Source organism: Alligator sinensis, unplaced genomic scaffold, assembly GCF_000455745.1.
Source record: "Alligator sinensis unplaced genomic scaffold, ASM45574v1 scaffold787_1, whole genome shotgun sequence".
NCBI classification, from domain to species: domain Eukaryota; kingdom Metazoa; phylum Chordata; order Crocodylia; family Alligatoridae; genus Alligator; species Alligator sinensis.
The window spans coordinates 2,663,589-2,677,765 of record NW_005841911.1 but is presented as its reverse complement, the minus strand read 5'-3'; positions in this window follow the sequence as shown (position 1 = coordinate 2,677,765).

Sequence of the window (14,177 nt, the reverse complement as noted above, 5' to 3'; positions counted from 1 at the left end):
CACAGGGAAATCATTACTTAAAAACAGAAGTAGAAGGGCCCAGGCAGCAAAGATAATCTTGCAGACTACACCTATAAGGCCCTCTATATTTTCTAAATTTATAAGGCCTTCTCTAGAATCCAAAATTAGCTGTCCCATGGACTTTGAACATTTGTAGAGAATCAGTGCCTGAGGTCTTAAGGAGAATTTCCTAAAGATTTTTTTTCTAATTTACTTTGACTTAAATGATAGGCAGGGCTTCTACCTTGTTGGATTTCTTTTATATTCATTTTGGCTCATTAAGAATAAAATATACTCTTTTACAATGACCTTGTGTTCTCAAATCATATAGGATTTAGAACCCTAAAACTGTTGTGCACATTCAAGAATTACTGAGCTATTCCTCAAAGAAATAAACACTGCAATACTATTGCCCAGGACCACCCCAAAAGGACGAAGAGTCTGATACAAGGGTCTCAGTACTTTGAAATGTCATGATGACTGAAGGAGATGGAAAAGGGGGAGCAGTGGAAACGGCGTATCATGGATCAAATCAAGAATCCAGAGCCACTCACCCCACATGGAAACACATGCCCGAGTTGCAGTAGGACCTGTTGATCCCAGACTAGCCTTGTCAGCCATCTTCAGACCCACAAATAAGACAATCATGGAAGACAATCATCCTCAACTGCAAGGGATTGCTGCTGCTGGCTGTCACATGTTGAATATTTTAAGTTTAAACCTTAGATTCTTAAAGTTTAGGCTTGGTGGGCTTTATCTTTTTTAACATAACACTAGGAAACCGAATTACAATGCATTCCATTTATTCGGTCTTGAATAATAGTCAGTCCATATGGTCCTTGACTTCAATTGCACTTTTGTATAAACAAGGAAGTGAAATTGTTTCATGAATTTATTGTGTGAACTTTTCCTTGATACCATTAAAGAACATGATCCTGTGCTTCTTAATCCACACTTGAAGACTTAATGGACTTAATCCCTTGAAGATTAATACAGGTAGATGAGGTCAGGGAGCATGTTCTCCATGGTATTTTCTATGACCCATTGCCCTACAGACAAGAAAGTCCTGAGAAAGTGGGAACTGCACGCATCCTTATGGCAAAGGAAGCAGTTCCCTTCCATTGCTATAGAAGACAGATTTAAGTCTGCTGTGCACCTCCGCTCAACAGTTATGCCAGTAAAACGTGTGTGTAAATGTTCTATTGATATCAATGAAAGTCTGAGTGGAAAACGTTCTGCACTTGTCTGGCACAGATGTAAGTAGCTACATATGGATCAAGGCAGTGGAGAATCAGGCTCAATGAATTTGGAGGATGTGTGTTTATCTATCTTTTTTTTTTTTTTTTTAGATTTATATCCCATCCTATTTAAAAGGCTCAGAGCAGTGACGTGATTCGTGCCTGTTCAAAAGAGAAGAAAGGCCTCCAGTTACTATTGGTTTCCCTAACTCTGACTCTAGGCCTATAGATTTAATCTTTGAGCTAACTGTATCACATTGTTGCATAGCCCTACAGCATGTATTTGTAATCACTAATGAGAGAAATGCACTAATGAGAGAAATGCACCTTCAGTATACAATGGTGTTTTATGACAGCTGATTTATTTTTAATAAGAAATTGGCATGGATTGCAATAACTTTAATATAGTCCCTTTCACAGCTTTTCAGCCAAAGTCCTCTCTGAAACCAAGTCTGACTTGGGTTCCTGCTTCACGTACACTTTACACTGTTTTCAATAGCTACAGAATATAAAATGAAGCTGCACAGCAAGCTTGCTAATAAGCCATGAAGTACTTGGGGAGAATCAGTAGGGGAATACATTGAGGATATTTCTAGTTACACTACCTTGAAAAGTGTCATAGAGTTCATGATGTTGTGAAATGCTGGATGGTTAATGCTCCAGGCAAAACAGGAGCAAGTCTCCAAGTAAGCAAAGTTAAACAGCTGTCTTATTGTCAAAGTCACCTACTTGGTCTTTGTGAAACCTTCAGCTACTTATCCCAAATGCTGTATGATATTCAGCAAGTTGATTTTAAACAACTTGTTCTTTTGGCTGCTTAAGGTATCTGGCAGTCTCAGTTCATCAGTACATTAGGCAGACCAGATGATTTAGCAATTAGGGCAATTGCTAGGACTCAGGATATCTGGTCTCAGTAAACTAGGGAGTGTTCCCCCTCTGCTCCCCCCCACAAATCCCACATCTCACTTTGGCCACTACAAAACAGCAGCATTGCTATCTCCATTTCCCTGACCTGTCTTCCAAGGGTACCACCATAGTCCTTCACAGACTTAGGATCACTTTGGGTGATCTATGGTCTCAAGTAATAATAATCATTATTATTATGATTATTATGATTATTAAGTCATTAAATAGAATCCATTTGTCCTACCATGCCAGGTCCACAAACAGCACATCAACACACATACCACAGTTCTGGCATCTTCTGCCATTTCTATATCTTTATATATATATATATATATTAAGAACCAGACTCTGCCACTTTTTCCAATAGAGGCCTTCCTTGCCAGTAAGAACTTCCAGACTCTGGCTACAAATTGAAGTCCTTCACTAGCTTCCTTGGTCCTCTACCCACTCTGGCTCTCTAGAGACAGCTTAGAGAAGTCAGTAGATAAGTCTTCCACTGACCCCTGACTCTCAGCCCTCTCTTGGAAGTCTTTTGGTTTCATTTTAGATAAAGCAGACACTTCATCTACTGATTACTTGCTTCTCTAGCTACCAAACTTAGGTGCTTTTCCTAACTTTAGCCTTTCCCAGCCTTCATTCTTCAGCTCAAGAAAGCTCGTAGGCAATCCCCACTTCTGCTCACAAGCCTTCAAAGACATCTGTCCAGATCTTAGCTAAATATCCTCTGAAGAACCTTTCCTACCACCCCCATAGCAAACTCTCCCTTCTGGAAATATTTAACTCCCTTGTTCTCTTCCTCCATGTATTAGTTTCATGTGCTATCCCACCTATCCAACCTGGTCCACCTACTCTGTCACAAGGGAACTAGTTCTACTTAATTTAAAGGGGGAAGTAACACTGTAATAACCTGAACCTAATAATTCAATGCAGAATTCCTGGGTGACATTAGGCAACTCACTTAAGGCATAGATATACAGACAACTTACTTCAGGGTGTAAAGGGATGGAGTTGTGCTATGATCAGCTGTTATGGAGTCAATATTCTTGGGCATACTTTCATGCCATGGTAAATGTAAGATACCTCACACTTGTAAGATAATGTAACTCACACTTGTAAGAAATGTAAGATAACTAACACTTCTTTCTCTGAAGGCTGAGATACTAGGGCTGTGCGAAGCTTCTGTCCCTGATTCGATTCAGCAGAGATTCAGCCCGATTCGGTGGCCAAATCTTCAAATCTGAATCAAATCAGGAGACCCTTTAATCTCTCTGAATCAAATCGAAACCCTCTGAATTGATTCAGGGAGATTTGGAAAGATTTGGTGACTTGGCCATAGACACAGCTTTAAATGTTTTTTCTACATACCTCAAAGTACCAGGCGTGGGTTGTAAATGCTGTGATGCTGGGATGGATGGCGCATCCCACAGGAGCACGGGGGAGAGAGGGGGTCCCCAGCGTGCTCAGCAGCAGACCAGAAGTACTTCTGGTCCACTTCTGGGTTCGCTGCCGAGCATGTGGGGGGCCCCCCCACACTCCTGTGGGACGCCCCATCTGCCCCATCATTGCAGCGTTCACGAGCCACGCCTGGTACCTCGAAGTATGTACAAAAATCATTTAAAGCTGTGCTTATGCCTAAATCGCTGATTCTTTGAATCAGTATCGAATCTTCAGTTTCGGATTTAGCAGAATCGAATCAGGGACAGCAACCTGAATCAACTAATTCAATTACTGTCCCCAATTTGGGCCAAACCTGAATCCATATTGACTTGGCCTGTTTTGCACACCCGCTATGAGATACTATAGGGTAAATTGAGCACACAGGCAGCTGTAAAGCAGCTGACATAGTAAATCCACCCCTCTCCTTAGAGTTTCTGTCTGCCAAACAGGGGTTACAGCACTCCCCTATCACCTAGGAATGTTGAGTATAAATACATTGAACTATAAACACTTTAAAGGTTGTGAGGCACAAGATATTTTCAGATAGGAGAGTGTCAGATAAATAACCCTCAAACTATGTTCAGGAAAAGCTAAAGCACAGAGATATTTATTGCCTTCTTCATTTTAGTTGCTTCAGGATTTGGCATTATTTTGCAGTGTCAATTGGAGTTCCTCTGCAAGAAAGATATTTTTATGGACATATAAGTCATTGTTCTCCTTATTGTCATTGCACTTATGCAGGGGATGACATATGAAAGCAGTATACTGTCAGAGACCTTTTGTTTTATTAGGAAGTTCTGTTTCCCACATGCTGATGCAGCATCCCAACAATACATTGCCTTGCAAAGATGATACTTAATTTCCTCTATTTCTAAAGAGAAAATTTTCTTCTTGAAAAGCCCTCCTTCAGCCCACTGAAGGAGACATAAAGCTAATTCACATTTCTGGAAGTTTTTCCAGTTGATTACTTAGTTTGGTGATCCACTGACTTTTGTTCATCAATATCAGGATATAGTATAATTGAAAACAGCAGAAACTTTGTTCTGTCTTCTGTGTGTTCAGATTTTTATGCTTCTAGGGAAAAGGGTTAATGGCCCTTTTGAAAAGCCATTTTCTCTGGTTTGGGGTATAGAGCCTACAGAAATCACTTGTCATAGTATTTGCATAATAGTATTTGCATAATATCATCCACATATTCACATATCCACATATTCATGTAGATGAGCCTAATTTATATAGGTATTTTTTGGTTTGATATTCGCTCATTGTCAGAACACTCAAAATACATCTGGTACATCAATCTTCTAGGAAAAGCATTCTGGGAAACCCATAGATAATATCAGATAGTGAGTTCGGCTGGCTCCTCCTGTTGAGGTAGCAACTCTCCTCCTGGTACACCAGCTTAACAGTGGTTTGGCACTGACTATTAACTATTGCCTACCAAAATGACCACCATTAAGACCATAGGATCACAGAGAACTAGGAAGGAAAGGGACCTCGCAAGGTCATCTAGTTTAGCTTCCTGTTCAAGACAGGATTGTCCCTAACTAAACCATCCATGCCAAGTCCTTGTCCAACCAGCTTTTGAAAATTTCTGAGGATGGAAATGTCACAATCTCTCTAGTTATCCTGTTCTAATGTTTGAGCACCCTCATAGGGTGGTCTTTGTTTCCTTGTGATTTTCCATCTCCTGATATCCAGCTCTTGCCTCCTACCCTGTAATTAGATTGTCACCTCTTTAAGGAAGGGTCTGTCTTTTACTTTTGTGCTTGTACAGCACCTAGTGCTGGTCTTTCACTGTCATTCCCAGGTAGTACTAAATTATAATACAAAATAATCACAGAAACAACCCCTCAAATATCAGTTTGACTATTGAGGGTTTTTATGGTGGCAGAAACTTGTGTGGCCCTGTTTCCCCCTGCATGATGCTCACATGACCAATATTTGGGATTTGGTTCTCGCTGGAGCAACAGTTTGGAAGCACAGGAATTGCTGATAGCCAGCAATTGGATTGTGCCAAGATGCCATGCTTGGAAGCATTAATGCATTGCTATTCTTTTCATGGGTGGTCCTGGGTTTTCAGGGCTTTTGTGACTTCTTGTTCAATCCCATTGTGCCCAAGGGCAAAAGTACAGGTGCAGCTGATGGAGAGCTTAGATTGCTAAATTGTGAATATTTGTAAAGCTACAATGCTGGAAGAGAACCTGGCTTTAATCTCAGCTTCCAGGGAAGTCTGTTGGGCTGGCAAGGAAACCCAGAATGTTATTTTTAAAGATACTTTTGGGAATAACTTTGATCATAATTCTATTGCCTATACATTAAATGATAATGTAATAGCTGAGACCGGTAAGGAATCCATGATGGCACATCTTCTGAAATGGAATACCAGCCCATAGCAAAGCTGCTTTATGTGTGGCTATATATGTGAGGCTATATGTGTGAAGGTGGTAGGCCAGAAAAAGAACAATTCTCCAGCAAAGACCAGGCCTAATAGAACTAGATAAAACATTTAATCTCTGAGATGTTACTCTGTGGTAGCTATGGAAGGAGGCCCTGGAGACTAGTTGAAAGGGGAAAGGGTAAGAAACAAGTTTGGAAAAGAGGCTGGGAAAGGAACAGCAGAAAAAAACAAACCATGGGGCAGAGAGTTTGTAATTGTAGTCACCTTTCTTAATGGAAGATACCTTTATGTGCTTCAATCCCTGAAGCAACTTTGAAAAATCTCAGCCCAAAAGAAAGAATAATATAGGTGGGCTCGGAGCCTTCCTATGTTTCATTACTTATAAATGATTTATATCAAAGTGAAAAATTATCAGCATGCTAGAGACAGACTATTTGAAACTATACTGAGGGGACTGTTCAAGATATATAGGAAGTGTATTTGACCCACCAAGACTTCATGATAATGGCTGGTGAAGTAATTAGTGCCTTGGGTGCAGTCTTGATCTTCTTTATTGAGGTAGGCATTCAGTTGTGCTTTTTTCTAGTATTTTTACCTATTTATGGAATATGAATTTCTTTTAAAAGCATGTTTAATGATGTTGGAAGCTGTTTCCTAATGATATACTGTACTAAAAGCTTTTCCATCTTGCACTGCATTAGTTCATGGCTCCATGAAAGAATGGGCCTTTTACTTAGGCCTTGCTCTTTTATTAATAAATAATAATAATAAAGGTTCTTCTGGTTCTTAAAGTAACTCTACTTCTAGCAATTATTCAAGCACACAAAAACATTTGGTCTAGAGTCTCTGGTTTACACACTTTGGGTCTAAAACAACTTTGGTTCATTGCTATTAGGATATAAACTGACTTGCCTGAAGTGGATTTCATAACAATGGAGGAAAATAACAATTGAAATTGCAGATATATCAATAACCCTTGGGTCTCTCTCTTCATGCTTATAATCGTATGTTTCAGGATAAATCAGCTTTACATAATGGAGATAAGAAGAAAATTTTCCATATAGTTTTTTTTTACTACCATTGCATTTTCTTGGAGGATGTCTGAATCATGTAGTATAGACCACTGTCAGTAGCAGATACTGGTGGACTGGTATTCAAGCCAGTGTGGCATTTTCCATGGTCCCACATCTGCATTTCCCTTCAGGAAATAATGATATTTCATCATAATGGAAGAATTTCTACAGAGCCACACATCTGTCTTCATGCAGATGTTCTTTCTGTATGTTTCTTCCCTCTTTCTTTATTTAAAAGAATAGGATTGTCTCTAGCGTTACCAATAAAGGGCTGAAAGGGTTAATTGGAGAGGCCTTAATCATCAAATATCCCAAAACATTGAGAAACTAAATCAAATCAAAATGTTTTGACTTGGCTCCCTTTTTGCACATTATGTACATTTCAGAATTTAAGCTTTTAAATTAAGAGGCTCAAATGTACAGTACTTCACATACACATAATCAGGAAAACCTGCTTTTCTCTAAGGTCGGTAAGAACAAGGATAGTGCAAAATCTCACCGGGACATAAAAACTGGCTACAAAAAAATCTGTTTATGTGATGCATTTTCCACTGCCCGGTGCAATCTGTACATTTCAAACAGTAACTTTATGTCCTTATTTCAAGAACTGTGCCTTTGCTCTGGAGTGACTTCACAGGAGCTGATAGCATTGCACTAGATTTACACCAGTGGGAGGGGAAAAAAAATGGTCCTGTTCTCAGAAGAGCCCTTCATTAGGGGTATGCGAAATGGGCCGTATTCGATTCAGATTCAGATTCGGCCTCAATTGGGGACAGTAAGTTGATTAGTTGATTCAGTTCACTGTCCCTGATTTGATTTGGCTGAATCCAAATCTGAAAATTTGATGTTGATTTGGAGAGTTATTGGAAAAATTGATGCACATGCAAGCAGTGCACCCAGAAGCAATAAACTCTGCCATGATATGAGCTAGAGTTTATTGCTTCACGTTAATTGTACATGTAGATGTGCACTTTGCCAACAAATCTGATTTTAATCTTCCTATATCAGTCCTACAACATATCTTCATTGACTTAAGTGGAGCTACTCCCATATTAGCCCAGTGAAAATGAGAAGAAGAACTTGTGTCCACTTTCTTTAAAGAATGCATTTGTCTATATAAACAGCATATCAGTGTTAGTTGTGGAGCTATGAGTTAGCAGAAGGGAGTGGGGCAGCCTAACCTTGAATCATCCTGTTAATCCATTTATTTTCCAGTTCTCCTCCAATTCTAATGTACATACATCTACTGAGCAAACTGCTCTGAGGAAATGATCTATTGATTACTGACCTTTTGAATCATGATACACAAAGGACTTGGGAGCTTGAAACCACAAGCAAAATAGATTGCATTGTACCAAGCACTTACAAAAGCCAAGGACATTACCATTGCTTCCCTTTCACCAGCTAAAAATCTCAGTACCATGACGACTACAACAAATCAGGCATAAAGCATCCTAAGGGAGAAGTGCAATTACCAACGAGGCAAAAATTAGGGAATGTCACCTTCCAAGCCTGAAATGCTTAGATCAAGCAAACAGTCCTGCAGTATCCAAAATGCTCATAGAAACAGATAGCACAAAAACAATGTGACTGTGCAGCCTAAGGTTTTACTCATTTAGAGTCTGATCTGACACTCCCTAGGGCCAATGCAAAGCTTCTCTTTGGCTTCAATGGTTTTGGAGCAGGTTCATGTTTTTCTCTTTTTCTGAAGGAAATGTTGTGTCTTGGAGAAGCACTGTATGTTTGTTTTGATATTTGAAATAATTATATTTAGTGACTTCTGAGTGAATGCAATTCAGTTATGTGTAGGACATTTAAAGGGGGACTGAAGATCTTTAGGGTATATTTCCTATTAATGACAGATATGGCTACTTACCAGGTTGAATACTGATATATACTCAAGAAACAAATGCACGCACTTCACACCTCAGAAACTTCCCTCCCAGTTCTTGAATTCTATTGGTGAAAACCCAGTTGTGTGTCTGTAAATAAATATGTATTATTACTTGTTCAAGTGGGAATGTTTTAGTATCGACCTCATTTGCAAATATAAATGAAAGTATAGGCAAAATATAATCCTGACTTAGAATCATAGAATCACAGAAAATTAGAGTTGGAAGGGACCTCAGGAGGTGATCTAATCCAACCCCCTGCTCAAGGCAGGACCATCCTGAATTAGATCATCCCAGAAAAGGCTTTGTTGAGCTGAGTCTTAAAAACCTCCAAGGATGGAGAGTCCACAACCTCTTTGGGTAACCTGTTCCAGTGTTTTATTACCCTAGTAGTGATAAAATTCTTCCTAATATCTAACTTTAACTTCCCTTGCTGCAGCTTGAGACCATTGCTCCTTGTTCTATCACCTGTCACCAGTGAGAACAGTCTACCTCCATCCTCTATCGAAGCTCCCTTTAGGTAGCTGAAGGCTGCTATTAAATCCCCTCCCAGTCCTCTCTTCTCTAGACTAAATAAGCCCAGTTCTCTCAGTCTCTCTTCATAAATCATGTGCCCTAGCTCTCAAACCATTTTCATTGCCCTCCACTGGACTCTCTCCAATTTGTTCACATCCTTTCTGTAATGGGGGGCCCAAAACTGAACTGGATGTGGCTTCACCAGTGCTGAATAGAGGGGAATAATCACTTCCTGTGCCCTGCTTGCAACACTCCTACCAATGCAGCGCAGTATGCCATTAGCCTTCTTGGCAACAAGGGCACACTGTTGGCTCATATTCAGCTTTTTGTCCACTGTAACCCCCAGGACCTTTTCTGCAGAGCTGCTGCCCAGCCAGTCAGCCCCCAGCCTGTACTGGGGCATGGGATTGTTCCGTCTCAAGTGCAGGACTTTGCACTTGTCCTTGTTGAACTAAATGAGATTTCTTATGGCCCAATCCTCCAAGTTGTCTAGGTCACTCTGAATCCTAGCCTTACCCTCCAGCGTATCTACTACTTCCCCCAGCTTGGTGTCATCTGCAAACTTGCTGAGGGTGCACTCTGTGCTATTTTCCAGGTAGTTGATGAAGACATTGAATAAAACTGGTCCCAGAACTGTGACACTCCAGGTGATACTGGCTGCCAACAACACATCAAGCCATTGATTGCTACCCTCTGAGCCCAATGCTCCAGCCACTTTTCTATCCACCTTACAGTCCATTCATCCAGCCCATACTTCCTTAGCTTGCTTGTGAGAATTTTATAGGCAACTGTATTAAAAGCCTTGCTAAAATCAAGGTATACCACATCCATCAGTCTCCCCCCATCCACAGAGCCAGTCATCTCATCATAGAAGGCAATCAGGTTGGTCAGGCATGACGTGCCCTTGGTGAATCCATGCTGACTGTTCCTCATCACCTTCTTCTCCTCCAAGTGCTTAGAAATGGTTTCCTTGAGGATCTGATCCATGATTTTTCCAGGGGCTGAGATGAGGCTGACTTGTCTGTAGTTCCCTGGATCCTCCCTTTTCCCTTTCTTAAATACGGGAGCTATGTTTTCCCTTTTCCGATCATCTGGGACCTCTCCCGATCACCATGAGTGAGTTTTCAAAGATGATAGCCAGCAGCTCTGCAATCACATCAGCCAGCTTCCTCAGCACACTCGGGTACATCCCATCTGGCCCTGTTATCTTGTATATGTACAGCTTTTCTAAATATTTCCTAGCCTGTTCTTTCATTACTGAGGGTTGCTCACCTCCTCCCCAAACTGTGCTGCCCGGTGCAGTAGTCTGCGAGCTGACCCTGCCTGTGAAGGCTGAGGTGAGTAAGGCGTTGGGTACCTCAGCCTTTTCTACATCCTCTGTCACAAGGTTGCTGCCCTCATTCAGTAAGGAACCCACACTTTCCCTGATCTTCCTCTTGTTATTGGCATACTTGTAGAAACCCTTCTTGTTCCCCTTCACATCTCTTGCTAGCTGCAACTCCAGTTGTGCTTTGGCTTTCCTGACTTCATCCCTGCATGCCTGAACAGTACTCTGATACTCCTCCTTAGTTGTTTTTCCATGTTTCCACTTCTTATAAGCTTCCTTTTTGTGACTTAGTTTATTGGAGAGTTTCCTGCTAAGCCAAGCTTGCTTGTCTTCCTGCACATTGGGATGATTTGTTCTTGCACTCTCAGTATGCCAGCTCTCCTGGACTCCTCTCTCCCTCAGTCTGGCATCCCAGGGGATCCTGCCCATGAGTTCCCTGAGCAAGTCAAAGTCTGCTTTCATAAAGTCCAGGGTCCTTATTCTGCTGCTCTACTCAAATAGGAGGTTGGAGGAGAGAACATTTGAGGTCCCTTCCAGCCTTTTTATGTGTGTGTACACTATATTCATCAACACATTGAGAGGTAAGGTTCAGGCATATTTCCCAAGGGAAATTTTTTATGGAGGACAAAAGACATTTAAATTTTATAAAAAAAGATTATGTTATTGAATTTACAGAATAGCTATATTGCCTGTGGACACTTCAAGCTCTCTGTGACTATGAACTGTTGTGATCTCATATCCCCTACTGCCAGTGTGCAGGAATGTTTTAATTAGAAGATGAAAGATGTATTACTAGAGAACATAGGGTATGTCTGAATTCGTCATTTGTGAAGTGGCTGATCTTAGCTATGAAGGATGGATGATTTCGTTTGGGGACTAAATTCCCCTAAGATGTACAAATTAGTTTAGTTCTCTGTTCCTAAGGTAAATACTGTTAGAAAACCTGGAATTCTTCTACTGTTATTGGGCATTTTAACTTTCATAAGGAAATGGAAACTATTTTGTCTTACTTTATTTCATGGTGCATAAGTCAAAGTTTGAAGCCAAAACATTTACCCTTAAATTTCCACCTTGACTCATACCCCGTATCAATACTTTGAAATAAAAAAATATTGTTTCAAAGTTTGCTTCAAAGTTTTCTTTAAAACAAGCAAAGCAAAGAATGGCCGCCAACATTCAAATTGTGTTCTTGTTACAATTAACTGTGCAATAAGTTTGTGACCATAGTTTGAACATGAGGCGCAGCGCACTAATTACATGAATTAGTTACTGTAATCACATCCGTTATGATTGGACAGTTGTTTATCCCCCTTTGTGTAAAAGTGCAATGATTCTCTTTATCTGTGGCCTGACAAAGATCAAAGCAAGAATGAAGATGCTGAAACTTCTGCTTAGGAAATTATTCACTGTATGTAACCCATGGCTTATGGTATATAGCATGACCATAATTAGAAACAATCATGGCAACAATTGTTCATTCTGAATTCTTCCCACTACAAGAGAATACTTACTGTACATGGAATTTTTTATAAATGAATCATTCTAAAATGTGGGTTGACTTATACACCAGATGTATGAAAATCCTAACTTTTGATCAGAATTATGGGGTTGGATTATCCACTGAGTAGATTTATACACTGTGAAATACGGCGCTTAGTTTCAGGTTGTGAGATCATCAGCAAATACAGCTGTCATCATAGGTGCTAAGTACATGGGGGCCCAAGGGTCCTGACCCCCCTTGAAAGAGGGTAGGATGACCATCCATCCCTAATTGGGTGGGGCAGTCCCAAAATGGGAACATCAAGATGCTGTTCCTGGGCTCCATGACTCAGGGACAACCTTTGTCTTGGATTCAGAGTGTTTTGCAGGGATCTGGGTTTTCCATTCACCACGGAAAAACACGGCAAGCAGTGGGTTTCCCCCTGCAGGTTTGCAGAGCTCCAGCCTGCAAAGGGCTGTGAGAAGCAGGACACAGGGGGCGTCACATGCACATGTGCATGCACACACGCAGTTAGCCAGGAATACAGCCCCAGGAAATGGTGGCGAGCAGCTCCTCCAGGTAAGTCTATGGGGGGGGGGGGGGCAGATTGAGGCCCTCATGGCCAGGGAGGGAGCAGGGCAGGGTTTGGGCCTGGGGGCACTGCCCAGCCAGGATAGGGTCTGGGGTTGGGATGGGGAGCAGGAGAGCCACAGGTGGCTTGTTCATGGGGGGGCAGAGGGGCTGCTGCATGCACTCCCAGGGAAGAGGGCTTGGGCGGGGGGGGCACGTTAAAACAGCACTGGATAAAAATTCAGGTCAGCTGAGTATAGTTTAGTCAAACTACAGGGTAAAGATACACTGGCATGACATGCTTTTGAAGAGTACTGTGACTCCTACTGCTTGACCTGGACTTCTACCTGAAGATAGCTACTTGCTTCACTTCCTTTATGTAGGCATTTGTGACCTGAACAGTCTTTATTAGTACATTATTTCCAAAAACATCTCCAAGGTTTGAGAGACTGCATCTGGAGAGTAGGATTCATCTGTTATTTAGTGATAGGTATCTACAGTTATCTGTTGGTAAAATAAGTGCATTTATCTTCACTGCTCTTATCCATTTGCCCTTATGTTCTTCTGGATTGCTCATTGGGGGGCCTGAAATAACATTTTAATCCTATGATCTGGACTATTTTATTATCTTTGGAGAATATGGTCTCTCCATTTTCTAGGCAGTAGTTATGCTGTCTTCAGGCCACTACATTTCTTGCATTCGTGAGGAAGTTACGAAATCCTCTTTCTATTTGTACTGTGCATAGCACAGCTGGTTTGTAGTTGAGGATCCAAGGTACAATAAGTAACAATAATGTCACTTTGGAGAGTAGTCTCATAAGTGAAATATATATACATATATACACATGCCTGAATACATGTATGTTATTAACAGAAAGCTGTCAGTGGGTGGCATTTAACAATATGCAACATAGTCCCATGATCTTGCTGGGCCCATAGCATCTCTTGTCTATTGCAAATGGGTTTTTGTGCATGGCTTTTTACTTTGCAGCTATACCAACTGCCATTGGTAGCTGAAGAGAATAAAGTGAAACAAATAGGGTCACTTCTAAGCATCTCGTTAGACTATCTTTGTGTTTGGGTCATTACTGCTCTTACAGCTCAAACAAGAACCCACGTGAACCTCAGGTTTAGGAGATAAGTGAAATGTCAGCTTTCATTTGGCTACGTCAGTGGAAGCCAAGTACATCATAGCTGGAAATCTCTCCTTGTATGTACTACTTCAGTTACTGCGGTTAATTCTTTTGCTCCTTGTTATGGCTCTGCAAAAGAGGGAAGGTCTGGGGTTTTCTTTTTCCTTGCTCTGGGGGTACACGTAGTCTCTAGGGCAGCAGTAG